Raw genomic sequence first — 13,870 nt, forward strand, 5'->3', positions numbered from 1 at the left:
TTCAAACCCCCTTAGGCGCAAAAACCACTGGATGACCTTGGCTCAGTCACCATCTCTCAGGTTACCCTACATCACAAGGTTGTTGTTGGAATAGGGTTAAAAGTGCGAGGAATGAAGAGGCGACCCTGAAGTCCTTGGGGTGAAGAAGGGCGGGGTAGAAATGCTAGAAAGAAAAGGAGAGGTCAAAGGGAACGATCTGCGAAGCCCGCCCCGCCCCAATAACTCTGCCCTAACTACCTTTCCTCTCACGGCTTTTCGCGGGGCTCACTTCGAAATAAGAACACGTAAGCCCAACGGCCACGAAGGAGATGCGTGCACACATATAGGACACTCGAATGCTTCTTTTTAACGTGATCACGAGAGGTGGCTCTCCGTGCGCGCCAGCCGAAGCAGCGCAGGGGAGGGGGCAGCCTCTCTCTCTCTCTCTCGCTTTTGCAACGCCAGAGCATTGTGGGCAGATTTTCCCCTGCAGCGAGCAAGGAGGCTCATAAACTCTGCGAAGAAGCCCCGCTTGCTTCTCCAGCGCCTCGCCGGACTCCAGAGAGCGCTGTGCTGCCGGCCCAGGGAGGGGAGCTGCAGGAGCCGGCGCAGGAGGGCAAAGGAGCACCGGACGGACACCTCCTCAGCGCGGCCGGTGGGCTCACTCCGGCCAGCTGCAGTCCCCAGCCACGGGGCCCAGGTAAAGAAAACTTGCCTCCTCCTTTGTGCGCCTTCGCTTCCGCGCCGGCAGAGCTCAAGATCTGGGCTGCCGCCGCCGCTGCTACTGCTGCTGCCTCCCCATTGCAAAGGACCAATGGGACTTTAAAAAAACATTTTGCTCCCGGGCTCCATCGCCAAGAGATCGGGATCTTCCGATCTCAGAACAGGCTGGCCAGAAATAAGGTTGGGGGAGAGAGAGCAAGAGGCTGAAAGGGGGTGTGTGGGTGCGGCGAAAAAAATTGGGGGAGAGTCGATGGTGGCGGGACTGAAGCTGCGCGGCGCGAGAACGCAGCTTCGAGTCGGTTTATCCGGAGAAATGCGAGCTGAGGCTCTAATAATAATGATAATGATAATAATAATTATCATCATCATCATCATGATGAATGGTGATGATAAGCACTCTTTTTCCTTGGGCAGTTTGCTGCTTCCCAAAGTGCTCGCTTCCTGGCATGGAGCGGCCGCCCCCTACAGGATCATGCTCAAAGGGAAGAAATGTAATCTGTCCCTGCCGTGTAGCGCAGCTCAGCGCCACTGATGGGTCCTCCTTGTCACTTGCTGAGTTCAGCAGATCTCCCGTTGTCGGTGCCTTTCTTTTTTACCTTGCTTAGCTCGTTTGTCTGCTGTTGCGATTCGGGTTCTCCTCCCGATCGGTTTAAACAGGGTAGGGACTCATACCTCAGATGCATGAAAGGAGAAAGATAGAAAGAGTGCTCCTGAGCAAGCACAGAGTGCTTTCTCCTCAGCAAGTCACCCCACCCATTTAACTTCCGCATCTTTAAAGTGTCTGGTTGTGGAGAGAGGCGCAGGTTCTGTTGTATTTAGAATACCAGTGATTTTGTGTTGGGAAGGCTCCAGATGAGTATCTGATTTAAATAATTTCTAGAGTGGGGGGCTACATCACATGTCCTAATTATTGACATAGAATCATAGACATGTCAGAAACAACTTCACAATCCCCTTCCCTTGATATAATTGCTGTTTTATTTGAAATGAAAGCACAGGTATTTTGTGATTCGACTCGTTTGTGGATAGCAAACCCTTACAAATATTGATGGTCAGACACGCCTCCTCAGTTCATCCCTCCTGATAGCATCCTGGCATTTATTTATGTGAACATATAGATTACCTGTTCCAGGGGCAAAGAGCAACTTACATGCCTGATACTTTATACAAAGAACAGACAGGTGCCAAGGGACTCACAATTCCCTTCCGGTTCTCTTTTTAACTCCTTTGTCCAAAACCAAGGGGTTTCTTTCCCCAGCCTAATGTATTCTGCAGATGTGCAGAGGGGTGGCAAGTTTCCTCTTAGTATTACAGCTGTTTCAAGGAAGCCTGATTCCTCTTTTACTACTGTAATTTATTTATTGTTGAAACAGGAGGTGTGCGTTCCTGCACTGGTGGGGCAACGGAAGCACACGCTTCCTTTTAAAGAATGAAATATGGAAGGAAAACAAAAAAAGATGTTCTTAAATAGCTAGCTATTGCTGCAGGAGAAGGAAAAGCTTCCTTGAGTTTCCAGCTTTTTTACCTTTTAAAGCAAGGGCAGGTAAATTCAGGCCTGAGGGCTGAATATGGTCCTGCAAGCCGCTCTGTCCAGCTTGAGGGCCTGTTTCGAGATAAAAGTACCGGTAGATGGAACACTGGATGTGACTCTTCTCTTTGTGCCATAGGCTGCATTCCTTCCAGCTATGCAAAATTCAGGTATTTCTATACCCGCAGCCATATACACATATCTCCCAAGCAATAGGCATATGCGCAGTTCAGGGTCACATGGCAAAAGCAAGGCAAAACCACTCAAAGAGGGTTTATTGTAGGGCTAGTAAGCACCTGGTCTGTGGAGACTGTAAGAGGCCTGACAGGAGACATGGCCTGGGAAGATTCCTGAGAGCTACAGCAATAGGTCTGGTGGGCCACATTGGCCTCTGGGCATGAGGTTCTCCACCCTTGATTTAGTGCTGTTGTTCCAAACTGTCCAGGCTCCCACTAGTTGACGCAGGACTTGGGACTCTTGGCTTGGTTACTACTAAGGATGCTATTCCAAAGATGGTCTCGCTGCACAGTCCAAACATAGATCAGGTTACAAGCAGTGTTTCAACACTCCCATTGTTCTAGGAGCATTTTGCGACAGGGAATTTCATTAGTGCGAGCAGTTTCTGAGCTTTGAGCGCAGTACTGCGCCTAAGATTTCAGAATAAAACTGCAGAGTGGAAGGAAAGGAGGACCTTTTTCTGCCTCCCCGCTTCCAACTACTCTCTGAAGACTGGAGAACAAACCTTAAGAATATTAGGGGGGTGGACAGGGGAAGGACTAGACTATGTTAAAAATGAACATAGTATTTTAGCTACAGTTCATACATTTTCAGTTTTGTATTCTTGTTATATAAAAAAAGTGTGCCTAGACATTCCGTTGTTGCGCCCATAACCTAGGTTTAAGGTACCATTTAGCGCCTAGATTTCATAGCTCAGTTTCTAAAACTGATTACAAGGTGTGCAAATCAGCCACTTAAATCAGCGTTCTAAGTTACAAAGATTGGCATAAATTACGAAGACACGTCATCCCAGCACTTGGCATGCCCCCTGAGCTCTGCTTTTGGAGAGTGGGGTAGGCACAGCCATTTATGTGTTTTACATACTGAGGCATGGGATCGGGCCAGCAAGCGGGTACTCCTGTCAGGAGGCTGGGTCCACTTGCGCTGGCGCAACCAGTGATGCATCCTTGGAGGTGGGAGCAGTTGGTGGCTCACTATCTGCTCTAGGCTCAGGTGCTTCCCTGGGGGGTGGGAATCAGTTCACTGGCCGCAAGTGGAGCTGAGGCCTAGTTAGGTGGATCTCCCTCAACGCTGGTGTGTGTGGGGGGGCTTTCTCCGAACAAGTGCCTCTCCACGATCTGGATCAGCACCTCCCAGACCACTGGGTCCCTCTCCCGAATCAGGTTCCACTCTTCCCATTCCTTCTCTCAAGAAGTCTCCACAGGACTCAAAACGGCTTCATAAAAATATAGTTGGCAAATAATCTGTACAGTAGTCCGAAACCTCAATGCATGCTTATGAATAGGAGAGTACTCGTCTCGCTGCCTTTCATTGCTATATTGCAGCGTTTAGAAGCGGAATGACTGTACCATTCCCCCCTCCTTTCTCTTGTTTGTGAGAGAAGTAGTTTGGTTAGATTGCATAGGGACTTGTTTGTACAAGTGAGCCCGGGTGGGTGTGAACAAACTGAGGGGAGCAGAACTGAAGCACACGAAGTCCGAATTGGGTCACTACATTCTGTAGAGTTCAGAGTTGAGAAATTCAAATTCCTACGAAAGGTTTGCCTCCCACACTCTCGGGCCTATGAGAGCCTGTTCAGCCAAAATATTTAGGTGCGGTTATCTGCCAAATGAGGGAATAAACAATTTACTTCAAAGCATTGTGAAGGACCAACATAATTCTGGGGAATTAAGGAATTTCTCAGAATTAAGAGATTAAGAGTATGCTTACAAATCAATATTTTCTTCTTCACTGCCTTGTTTCCATATGCTTCCTGGTACAATGTTCCCCCTGATACAATTCTAGGAGCTCAAGGTGACGTACCTGGTTCTCCCCCTCTGCAATTAACCCCCCACAACAACCCTGTGAGGTAGGTCAGCTGAAAGGCAATGACTGGCCCAAGGTCATCCAGTGAGCTTCATGGCTGAGTAGGGATTTGAACCTGGTCTCCCACTTTAACCATTACACCACACAGGCTCTGTCATGTGTCATATAACATTCCTGTAAACACATCAGAACGAATGTTCATTGAGGAGGGTCATTAGGAAGTGACCTTTGCTGATATTTGGTGCAGGCTGGGTTTTGTCTTTTAACCTTTATCTCTTGGTGATGTCTGTTTGATACCGTTTTGGTTACAAGACAAGGAAATGTCGGCTGGTGAGTCGAATACCGATAAAGAATAAGCAAAGCGCAGCCTCCTTAAGTGGCAGTCTCCACTTGGCAGAGCAGGATATATGTGGCTCCCATCCCAAACCAATTGGGCCATTAATCATCATGAAACATGTAGGGCGAGCTAAAGACTAGGCACTTAATTCTGGTCACAAATTAGTCTAAAACCTGTGTGATAACACTGGCTCAAATGGAGTCACCTTAGCATTTAAATGCTGATAGCAGAAACAGGTGTTAGATTCTCAAAACCTCTTAGCAGAGGTTATAAAATATGCCCGTGTTAAATCAAACACTCATTTCAGTTTTTAATAACTTCGCATGTCCAGGCTGAACTCCTTAAAAAACAAACACCATAAATGTTTGCAGGCCTGTTTCCCCACCCCCTCAACCTCCACTATTCCACATGATGAACATGCCTTTCTGCTTTTGTCTTGTTCCACGATCACATGGAAATTATGAAGAGAAGTCATACCCATCAAACCACAAATTTTCATAGAAAGCAGGAGCCCACTTCTGAAAAGGTGTTCACATACTGTACCTGAGGTTGATGGGGGCAGAAAACTCACAGACAGAGGGTCATTTCAGACAAGTGTTCTCCAACTTGGTGCCCACCAGATATCTGGGACTCCAGTCCCCCTTAGCCCAAACCAACAGCCAGGATGATGGAAGCTATAGCTAGAAACATTGGGGGGGGGGAGCACAAGGTCACAGAAGGCTGTTCTACCTGTTGGTCTTAACTTTTCTGGAATGCCATATGTAGGACATAGAACAATGTACATGATGGACAGTATCAACCACACAAAACAAGCTCATTGGAAACCACTCAACGTTGCATATTTATTATAGACATTGTTCTCCAGTTGTCTGCATAACAGAACTTCTACTGTGCCATCAGTTCACAGTGTGAACAAAATAGCATTTTTCTTTAGCTTTGTAAAAACATAATTCTCCCAGCATTTGGTGTGTTGGGAGGTGTTGACCTGCATTCAAGGCTACATATAACTAAAGGATAAGCTAGTTTGGGAGAGGCAAGGTTGCCTTTGTCTGACGTCCAAGTTCTTATCCCAGAGAAGTCAATGGGAGCTTTGTCGTTGACTTCAGTGGGTTAATGATTTACTCTTTAGAAAATGCCTTGTTTTTTCACTTTGCCAGAACCTGTTAAAGGATGCAACAGAATGAAATACAGAAATGATTCTGCAAACTATATTCTAATGGGAGATAGGTCAGGGTTTTTTGTTTGTTTGTTTGTTTCTACAAAACATTTACCCACTCTTTCCCCTCAAAATTTTGGAGAGGGGCACTATATGCCTGAGAATCTGCTCAGAATACATTCAATCAAAGCAGCCCTACGTATGAGAAAATGGCATTTTAATCAAAAATGGATGGCTGTGCATATTGCCATCTTGTTAAATGGCTATTTAACTGCCTATGGACTCAGTGGAGGTTTTGCCAATTATTTTGAAAGTAATTGAGTTCACATTAAGGTACTCTGAGTTAATTACACAGCAGCCAGCTTTGTTTATCCAAGTCTCATAACAACAACAACAACAACAACAACAACAACGATTTAGAAATTTAAGGAGCAACCTGTGTTAAATATAGCTTACCACCAGGGGCTGATTTTTTTTAATTACCGGCTTGTCGTGTTTAATAGTGTATTCACTAGTCGCAACTGAGGAGTCTCCTGGTGCAGGTTGCACATGCGGCAAATGTGTGAGTTGAATAGGAGTATTTAGTGTAAGCCCACAGGCAGTGGCAGATCACAGCAACACCAGTTCCATTCCTTGGAAATTTCTTCCACTGTTTGCTTCCCAGTGCTTCTCACTATCAGCGTCCCATCTTGCACGTGGCTGTGACAGATGTTTCATGACCAATTTCCAAACAGTTCAGTACTCAAAACGGTACACGCGGCAAAGGCCTTTACTTCTCTAGTATATCAGTAGGGGCCATAGGAGGGAGGGTTCTCAAGTCACTTTTGCTCTAGGGTCCAGCTCAGCTATTGCGCTGAGTCCAAGGAACTTCAGAACAGTATTAGTCGAGGAGAGTGACCCTTCTAACACAGAACTTTGTATGGAATAATTGCTCACAGATTATCTGCTTTATTTAATTTTGTCTAATCTCCTTATAATGGCAGAAACTAAAGGGCATCTTTGCCCAAGGAAATTATTACATGGGTTAATAAAGCACGAAGTCTATGCAGTGCAAGGAGTCTCCTGGGGGAGTCTCAAATTCAGGAACCCTTCTATGCCTCCAAGAGTTTTGTTAGTCTAGAGTTTAACTGGAACATTAGAGGTGGTATATTTAACCTTATGTGGCCGAAGAAAGGAATAATTTGTGGTGTATGCTATAAAAATACTCTCAAATTGAAATACTGGTGAAATTATGATGGGCAGAAGCTTTAACTAATGTGCCTAAAGTCTCTGAAATGCTGTGTTTGTTTTGCAATATCATATGAGTGGTATTCAAACTAACTTTTATACAGAGTAGACCTATTAAAATCAATGCCCCTGGCTTAGTCATGCTCATTTAATTTCAGTGGGTCTGCTGTGAGTAAACCCTAGCTGAATAACACCCTATGTGTTATCATATTTATGAAACTAATCAAAATTATGTGAACTGCCCTGAGATCTTATGATGAAGTGCGGTATATACATCTAATAGATAAATAAATTACCCCCTCCACCCCCCAAAACCCCCACCAATGTCCCATTGAACAGGTGAGTTTAAATTTTTGGTAAGTATACATAAGATTACTCAGTAAATCTATAAATAAAATTTTAAAAACCAAATCCATCTCTCATGTTAGCTTATTGTAGGGGTGGGGAACTTTAGGCCTGGGGGCCAAATCCAGCCCTCCTGACTACCCAGGCTGTCCCTCTGCCCCAGGCCATATCCTTCACTGCTCCCGATTTGTTGTTGTTTAGTCGTTTAGTCGTGTCCGACTCTTCGTGACCCCATGGACCAGAGCATGCCAGGCACTCCTGTCTTCCACTGCCTCCTGCAGTTTGGTCAGACTCATGTTGGTAGCCTCGAGAACACCGTCCAACCATCTTGTCCTCTGTCGTCCCCTTCTCCTTGTGCCCTCAATCTTTCCCAACATCAGGGTCTTTTCCAGGGAGTCTTCTCTTCTCATGAGGTGGCCAAAGTCTTGGAGCTGCAGCTTCAGGATCTGTCCTTCCAGTGAGCACTCAGGGCTGATTTCCTTAAGAATGGATAGGTTTGATCTTCTTGCAGTCCATGGGACTCCAGCACCATAATTCAAAAGCATCAATTCTTCGGCGATCAGCCTTCTTTATGGTCAAGCTCTCACATGCCCTTAATTGTGGTTTGTTTGGTTTTTTGCCAAGCTTGAATATTTCTTACCTGTAATAATGCCACAAGCGCTGCCTTCCCTACTTTTGGCCACACCTATCACTAGGATATGCCCCTCAGTAGATTGCCCATCAGGGAATTCAGACCTGGAGCTGGAAAAGTCCCCTATCCCTAGCTTAAAGGGACAAATAAAGCTTCCATTACACTGATTGCAAATTTTCAATTCAAGAGAGACAGATGAACTCCTGTGGAGAAAATGCCAAGCAACAGCTCATATCTCTTAGCAAATGCTTTCTTTTGATGGGAGACAAGATAGTAGCTATCACAGCATTCAAAATCAGAAGTCATTTAAAGAGAAAAAGGAAAATATGATCTCTTTGCAAATTTCAGTTGTGGGCTGACTGACCTCTACATTGTTTGTACCCTTCTTCACCTCTCAGGATTTAATTAAAACTTTCCTACATGGATAACAAGTTTAAGAAAAAGGACCAGCACTGTGAAGTCGAATCCAAATGCTCCAGACGAGGTTGTTCTGCACCAAAGGATTTGCTTCATATTCCTGAATACCTGATAGCTTGTACTGCCTTTAGAAAACAGCTCATATATTATTAGTGATCCTCCCAGCAATGTCACGGTTCCACTTGACTGAAACAGAGATCTGATTTTAAAAGCAAAGTATGTGCAAAGTTCTGTCAAAACACCTGAGAGGTTTGAGTTTATCATTACAGCTGGTAGATATACTGTATGCCTTTTTACAGTCAGATCCTGGCAGGCATAGGATTGGGTGTGTGTGTGTGTGTAAAGGCTTCCAACTGTTAAGATGAGATATCCCTTCACTCCAGTGCTGACAGCCTTCCTCTTTGAAAGGATTGCAACAGCTGTCAGTCAGGCAAGCAGTTTTGCACAGCAGAGATGAGAGGCTGTTATGTGTGTTTGTCATTGGTCTTATACTTGTAAGCCGCTTACAAACCACCTTGGCAATGAAGCAGTATATGAATAAAAAGCCCCAGCCTCCAGTTCTGTATCCCAAAGGTTTTGGGAACCTTTCTCTGCCTGACACCAGAACAGTATTTGACCAGTAAAAATCCGTTGTATGGAAGGGGGTGGGCAGGACTTGAAATGTAGAATTCTAAAATGGCAGATGGTGCAGAGTGGCCCAGCTCTCTCCCACATGCTTGGGAGGAAACAATGCTTTGCTGCAGGTCTTGGTTTGAACAACAGCTGCTCAAATGAGAGAGGATGGGTGAGCTAACTGACAACATATGGTTTCTGGATGCAGTGGGGTATCTAGGTCTTGCAATGTGTTATTTACTGAGAATGTTGGCCTAGCTTCTCAAGCCTGATGGGTGAGTGTGAGTGGCTTTAATTTCCCAGACTTTTGCTCCCAGACTTCATGCAAATCCAGGATTGTGATGCGGCACTATAGATCATCCAATGGGAACTTCATGATGACATTCTTACATTTTTATTATACAGAGAGAAAATATTTTCATTTAAATGTTTTTGAATGTCTAAACCTTTTATTTTGTTATGTTTCTGCACATATTATTGGATAGCACATAAAACGGTGATTAATCAAATGCCAGTGCAGAATTTCAGCCTGTGCTGCTCCTCCATTATTCAGCCAATGGAAACACGAAAGCATCTCACACAGCTGTCTCCCCATGTAGTGTACAGCAGCGTCCCTGGGAAAAAGTACTTGCTATTTCCACAGGGCATGGGAAATTACTATCTGAATGCTGTGCTGTCATTCCTCCCCCTCAAAATTCTAGGTGCATGTACACATTACAGCGAATAGTCTGGTATTCTGTGGATTTTCTATAGCTGTGGATATGCAGCATCCTGTAGAAGTTTATCAAGTAAACTAGTTATTGTTGGCTAGTGGCAGTCAGTTGAACCTATTTCTTTAAGGTACTGGAACCAAAAAGCATTCAGTTTTTTATCCAGGCCCATTTGTAAATCATATAATGGTATATTCTAATAGTCAACCCTTTGCTGTATAGTAAGTTGTTTAGTTGAGCAAAGTATTGCATCATGAGAGTCAGGTCAATAAATGTGCAGGCAGGCAGAAGTAACACAATGTCATGTAGTTCAAGCTTTTAATTGTAGTCACTGAAGTCAATGTGCATGGCTGGTGCCAGCAATTTTAGATTTCTGTAAAGCCTAAACTAGCTCTCAACACTTTGCTTCTTTGCATCAAATCCCATCTTTAGTCTTAGTGTGTGCGTTTTTCATGCATCCTGTATCATTTGAGTCCTTTCCTGCATAACTAATTCTTCTCCCTGTTCTTCACTTGACAGGCTGAAAACTCATTAGGTACGCATCTGTATATCCAAACAGATTTCAAAAGTATGTACCGCATATATTTCCCGAGAGTCCGCATTTACATTTGATAGGTTGCTTTTGCTGACAATTCTGCTTCACTGCTCTGTGTTCATCTGGACCACCTACCCAGATGAGCTCTTTAAACAGGAGATGCTAGATCACACATGGCATAGGAGGATGAGGGCGTAAATGCTATTTCATGACAGAAGGCATGGTTAGCATAAAGGAGACCATTGGGTCCTTCCACTGCCAGCTGATGCCCACTAGGAAGGAGTTCTTAATGAGCTCCTGTTGAGACGCCGCAATCCTGCTCCTGAAGGGAATTTGTTGATTCAGCATCTTAATCCTGCATGGGATGGGTGTACCTGACCCAGCCTAAAGCTCAGTCAGCCATTTAGGTCAGATTAGGATTGCCGAGTTTAGTTTTAAACTTCAAGTGTTTTGGCAGCTGGCTTTCTATTTGTTTGTGTGGGTTTTTTTTTTTTTACTTAAGTAATTCATCTTACAAAATAGACAATGATCAATCTGCAAATATGCACTCACACTTGGTGCTGTGTGTGGTATCTCCTTGCAGAATTCACAGTAGGGAAAGAAGATCAAGGAATCATGGATGTACTAGGCGAGAGGTCAGATTAAAGTGGGTAAGGGCTGAGGTAGCTGTGTTTCCAGGCGCCTAAGATTTCTTTCTAGAGCCTGTCCAGCTATAACATTCCTCTTGTAGGATCCCTGAACCTCAGCTCCTGTAGCCAGATGGACTACATTAAACCAACAGTACATTTTAATACATCTAGAATTTCAATCCAAAATGACAATATGCCTTGAGAGAGCCATTCCCCTTGTTGCTTTCATTTGTACTACTATAAAGCAACTTTAAAGGCTCAAATTTTGATCGGAGCAGCGGTAGCAAAGGAGGAGGTGCTTAACCCTCCTCTTCCTGCCCCCACGACCTTTTCGTGACCCAAAAGAGGTGTACTTTTAAAATAAGTAGGACATGACTGGATAACTAAATCGGAACGTTGTGGGTTCAGTTTCCCCTTCGAAAGCCTTTTGACAGAACTCTGGCACGCCTCCTGTTGCAATATTCTCTCAGGTCACAATTGAAGCATTATCTAGACCTTGGCGAGTTTTATTAGCTATTATGAAATCTCTTCCCTTCTAATGAGATCTCCCCCACCGACCCCAACAATAAGCCTCAAAAACGGGCAGCTGACTTGAGTGTACTTTGCAGCTTGGAAGCAGTGTGGTGACACTTTGACGTTGTTTGTTCAGTTTCCTCACACAAAGCTCCATTGCCAATAGTCAAGTCTTGGGTCTCGGATAAGGCATGTTCCCGTTTTCCTTGATTTTGTTAATCTAGCCTGTTTTGCGGTTTGGCAGAGCCCACACTGTGCTCAGTGTGGCACAGTACCCCTTTCTGCCTACTACCTCTCACTGCTGGAGGATGGTCCAGCAGAGTGAATGGAGACACTGCCCCACCAACCTCAGCCATCTCCACCTGCCTGCTTCCTTGCTTACAACTAGTCAAGGGGTGGCTAGTGAACAACTAGTCAGTAGGGTTTTAAGTGGGTCTCCTTAAACCACAGGATCACTCTGAAAAGGGCTTTCCTCCCACTTCTGCCTGCTCTTACAGATGCTACTCATGGAACTGCAGCTGAGGTATAAAATCAACCGTGCTGAATGCTCAGTAATGACAACAGATGCATTGCTGGTTTTTCTGGTCCTTCTGCACAGATTCAGTGTCTTCACTGGTTCTTTGTAGACTGATGGTATAACAAGGAAGATACGAAGCCTCAGCCAAAGTAACCTCTTCTTCCACTGAGCTATAGCCTTTCCCAGCAGGGCTGCTTTTACTTTCTTATGCCATTACTTGGCATTTTTTCCCCTGCCTGCTCTCCTGTACCTTTTGACAGCAGCATATTAGGCAGAAGCCCAGCAGGTGAAACAGTTCCATGCTGGGGAAAGCTCCTGTTGAATGCCTGCCATGCAGCTGTTAAAACAAACCTTTCTACCTACATAAGACCTACGGCTACAAGGCAGATCAATGTGGCATCTATCATTGTTCTTAATTCAGAAAATAAAACTTGCCCTTTTAGCAGTACTTGCAGACTACAAGTAAATCAGACACTAAGTCAAACATGTAATTAAGGCTGCAATCTGTAACTTTTTATTAGAATACTGTATACAGTCATACTTCGGGTTACAGACACTTCAGGTTGTGTCTTTTCGGGTTGCACACCACGTGAACCCATAAGTACTCGAACAGGTTACTTTCATGTTTCGGCGCTCGCGCATGTGCAAAAGCACTGAATCACGCGTACGCAGCGCTGTGGATTGCAAACATGGCTCCCGCATGGATCACGTTCGCAACCTGAGCATCCACTGTAAAACTTGCTGAAATTCACAGTGTCTGAATTCTGAGGAAATATTAATGCACAATATAATCATGTTTCTGTTTGGGAAGGTTTGTGATATGAGGTAGAACTAGGCCTTGCTTGTCCTACCCTAAATAATTTTTATGTTTCTGCCACTGTTAATTATTGGCAGCCTTTTAAATAATCTTTTTTTAAAAAAAGATACATACTTTCACAACTTGGTTGAGGCATTTCCTCTTGGGAGTTAATCAGATGTTTTGTTTCTCTTGGAGCTTCAAAAACAAGACAATCCTTCTTTGGAAAGTATATGAAGATTCTTGCAAATGCCATGTTTTTACCAAGCCTGAACATGACTTCTATTTGCATCCTTCTGTGTTATCACAGTAAAGGTTGTATTTGCTTTTCAAGCAAGGTCATTAGTCAGCTGACCAACTCTTTAGCAGCTGGAGTGACTACATGTTTTGCCAGTGTATCTCTGGACTTTTCAGGAGTGTTTGGAGCGCTTCCTAGAAAGAGAAGACTTGTCTGGGTTTCTTTTCTTCCTTTTGATTTGGCAGCTGGGAGGATATGAAGGTAACCTGGCCAAATATTTCTGTTAACTGCCAGTTTGAACTCCAATAATGAAATGCCGAGTTAAATTGCTGCAATGCAGTTGCAAATGATAGGCAGGATCAGAAAGCTGTTGCAATAGCTCTTAATGAGAATGCATTAACTTGTCATCCCACTGGGGAGAAATGATCTTGGTTTCAAAATACTGTTTTTAAATGCTTTTAAATGATCAAAGGGTCCTTCCTTGCAGTGCACAGGCATTGATCTTGGTGACGCTATGCATTATCAGCTCGGAAGTGGCAAACCATTGCAGCCGGCTCAGTGGAACTTAATCCTACACATGCATAGGTGGGAGTTCGTAGCAATGAATAATATGGTGCTTACTTCTGAGTAAACATGCACAGGATTCCACTGTAGTTTGACATGGTGTTGAATGTTTTGGATCTTTAGATTCAGTTTACCTGTTGTTCTTCAGTTGATGCAAATATAAAGCAAACTACAGCTGTCTCTGCCAACCTAGCAGTTTGAAAGCACGTCAGAGTGCAAGTAGATAAATAGGTACCGCTCTGGCGGGAAGGTAAACAGCGTTTCCGTGTGCCGCTCTGGTTCACCAGGAGTGGCTTAGTCTTGCTGGCCGCATGACCCGGAAGATGTACGCTGGCTCCCTTGGCCAGTAAAGCGAGATGAGCGCCACAAC

At 44.4% G+C, this 13,870-nt stretch overlaps 1 protein-coding gene across 3 annotated transcripts in view; it reads left to right on the forward strand.

Annotated features, from left to right (window-relative positions):
* Positions 1-210: 210 nt before the first annotated feature.
* The window catches only part of KANK4 (KN motif and ankyrin repeat domains 4), a 42,708-nt gene continuing 29,048 nt past the window's right edge, over positions 211-13,870 (forward strand). Inside the window, exon 1 of one of the 3 annotated variants that reach the window (XM_035122516.2) lies at positions 211-679. The gene's annotated coding sequence lies outside the window, so the exon portion shown is untranslated. Of the gene's footprint in view, positions 680-13,003; positions 13,198-13,870 lie in introns of those variants that run through there. The other 2 variants (XR_004693037.2, XM_035122515.2) reach the window with 2 other exon arrangements.

Source organism: Zootoca vivipara, chromosome 7, assembly GCF_963506605.1.
Source record: "Zootoca vivipara chromosome 7, rZooViv1.1, whole genome shotgun sequence".
NCBI lineage: Eukaryota > Metazoa > Chordata > Lepidosauria > Squamata > Lacertidae > Zootoca > Zootoca vivipara.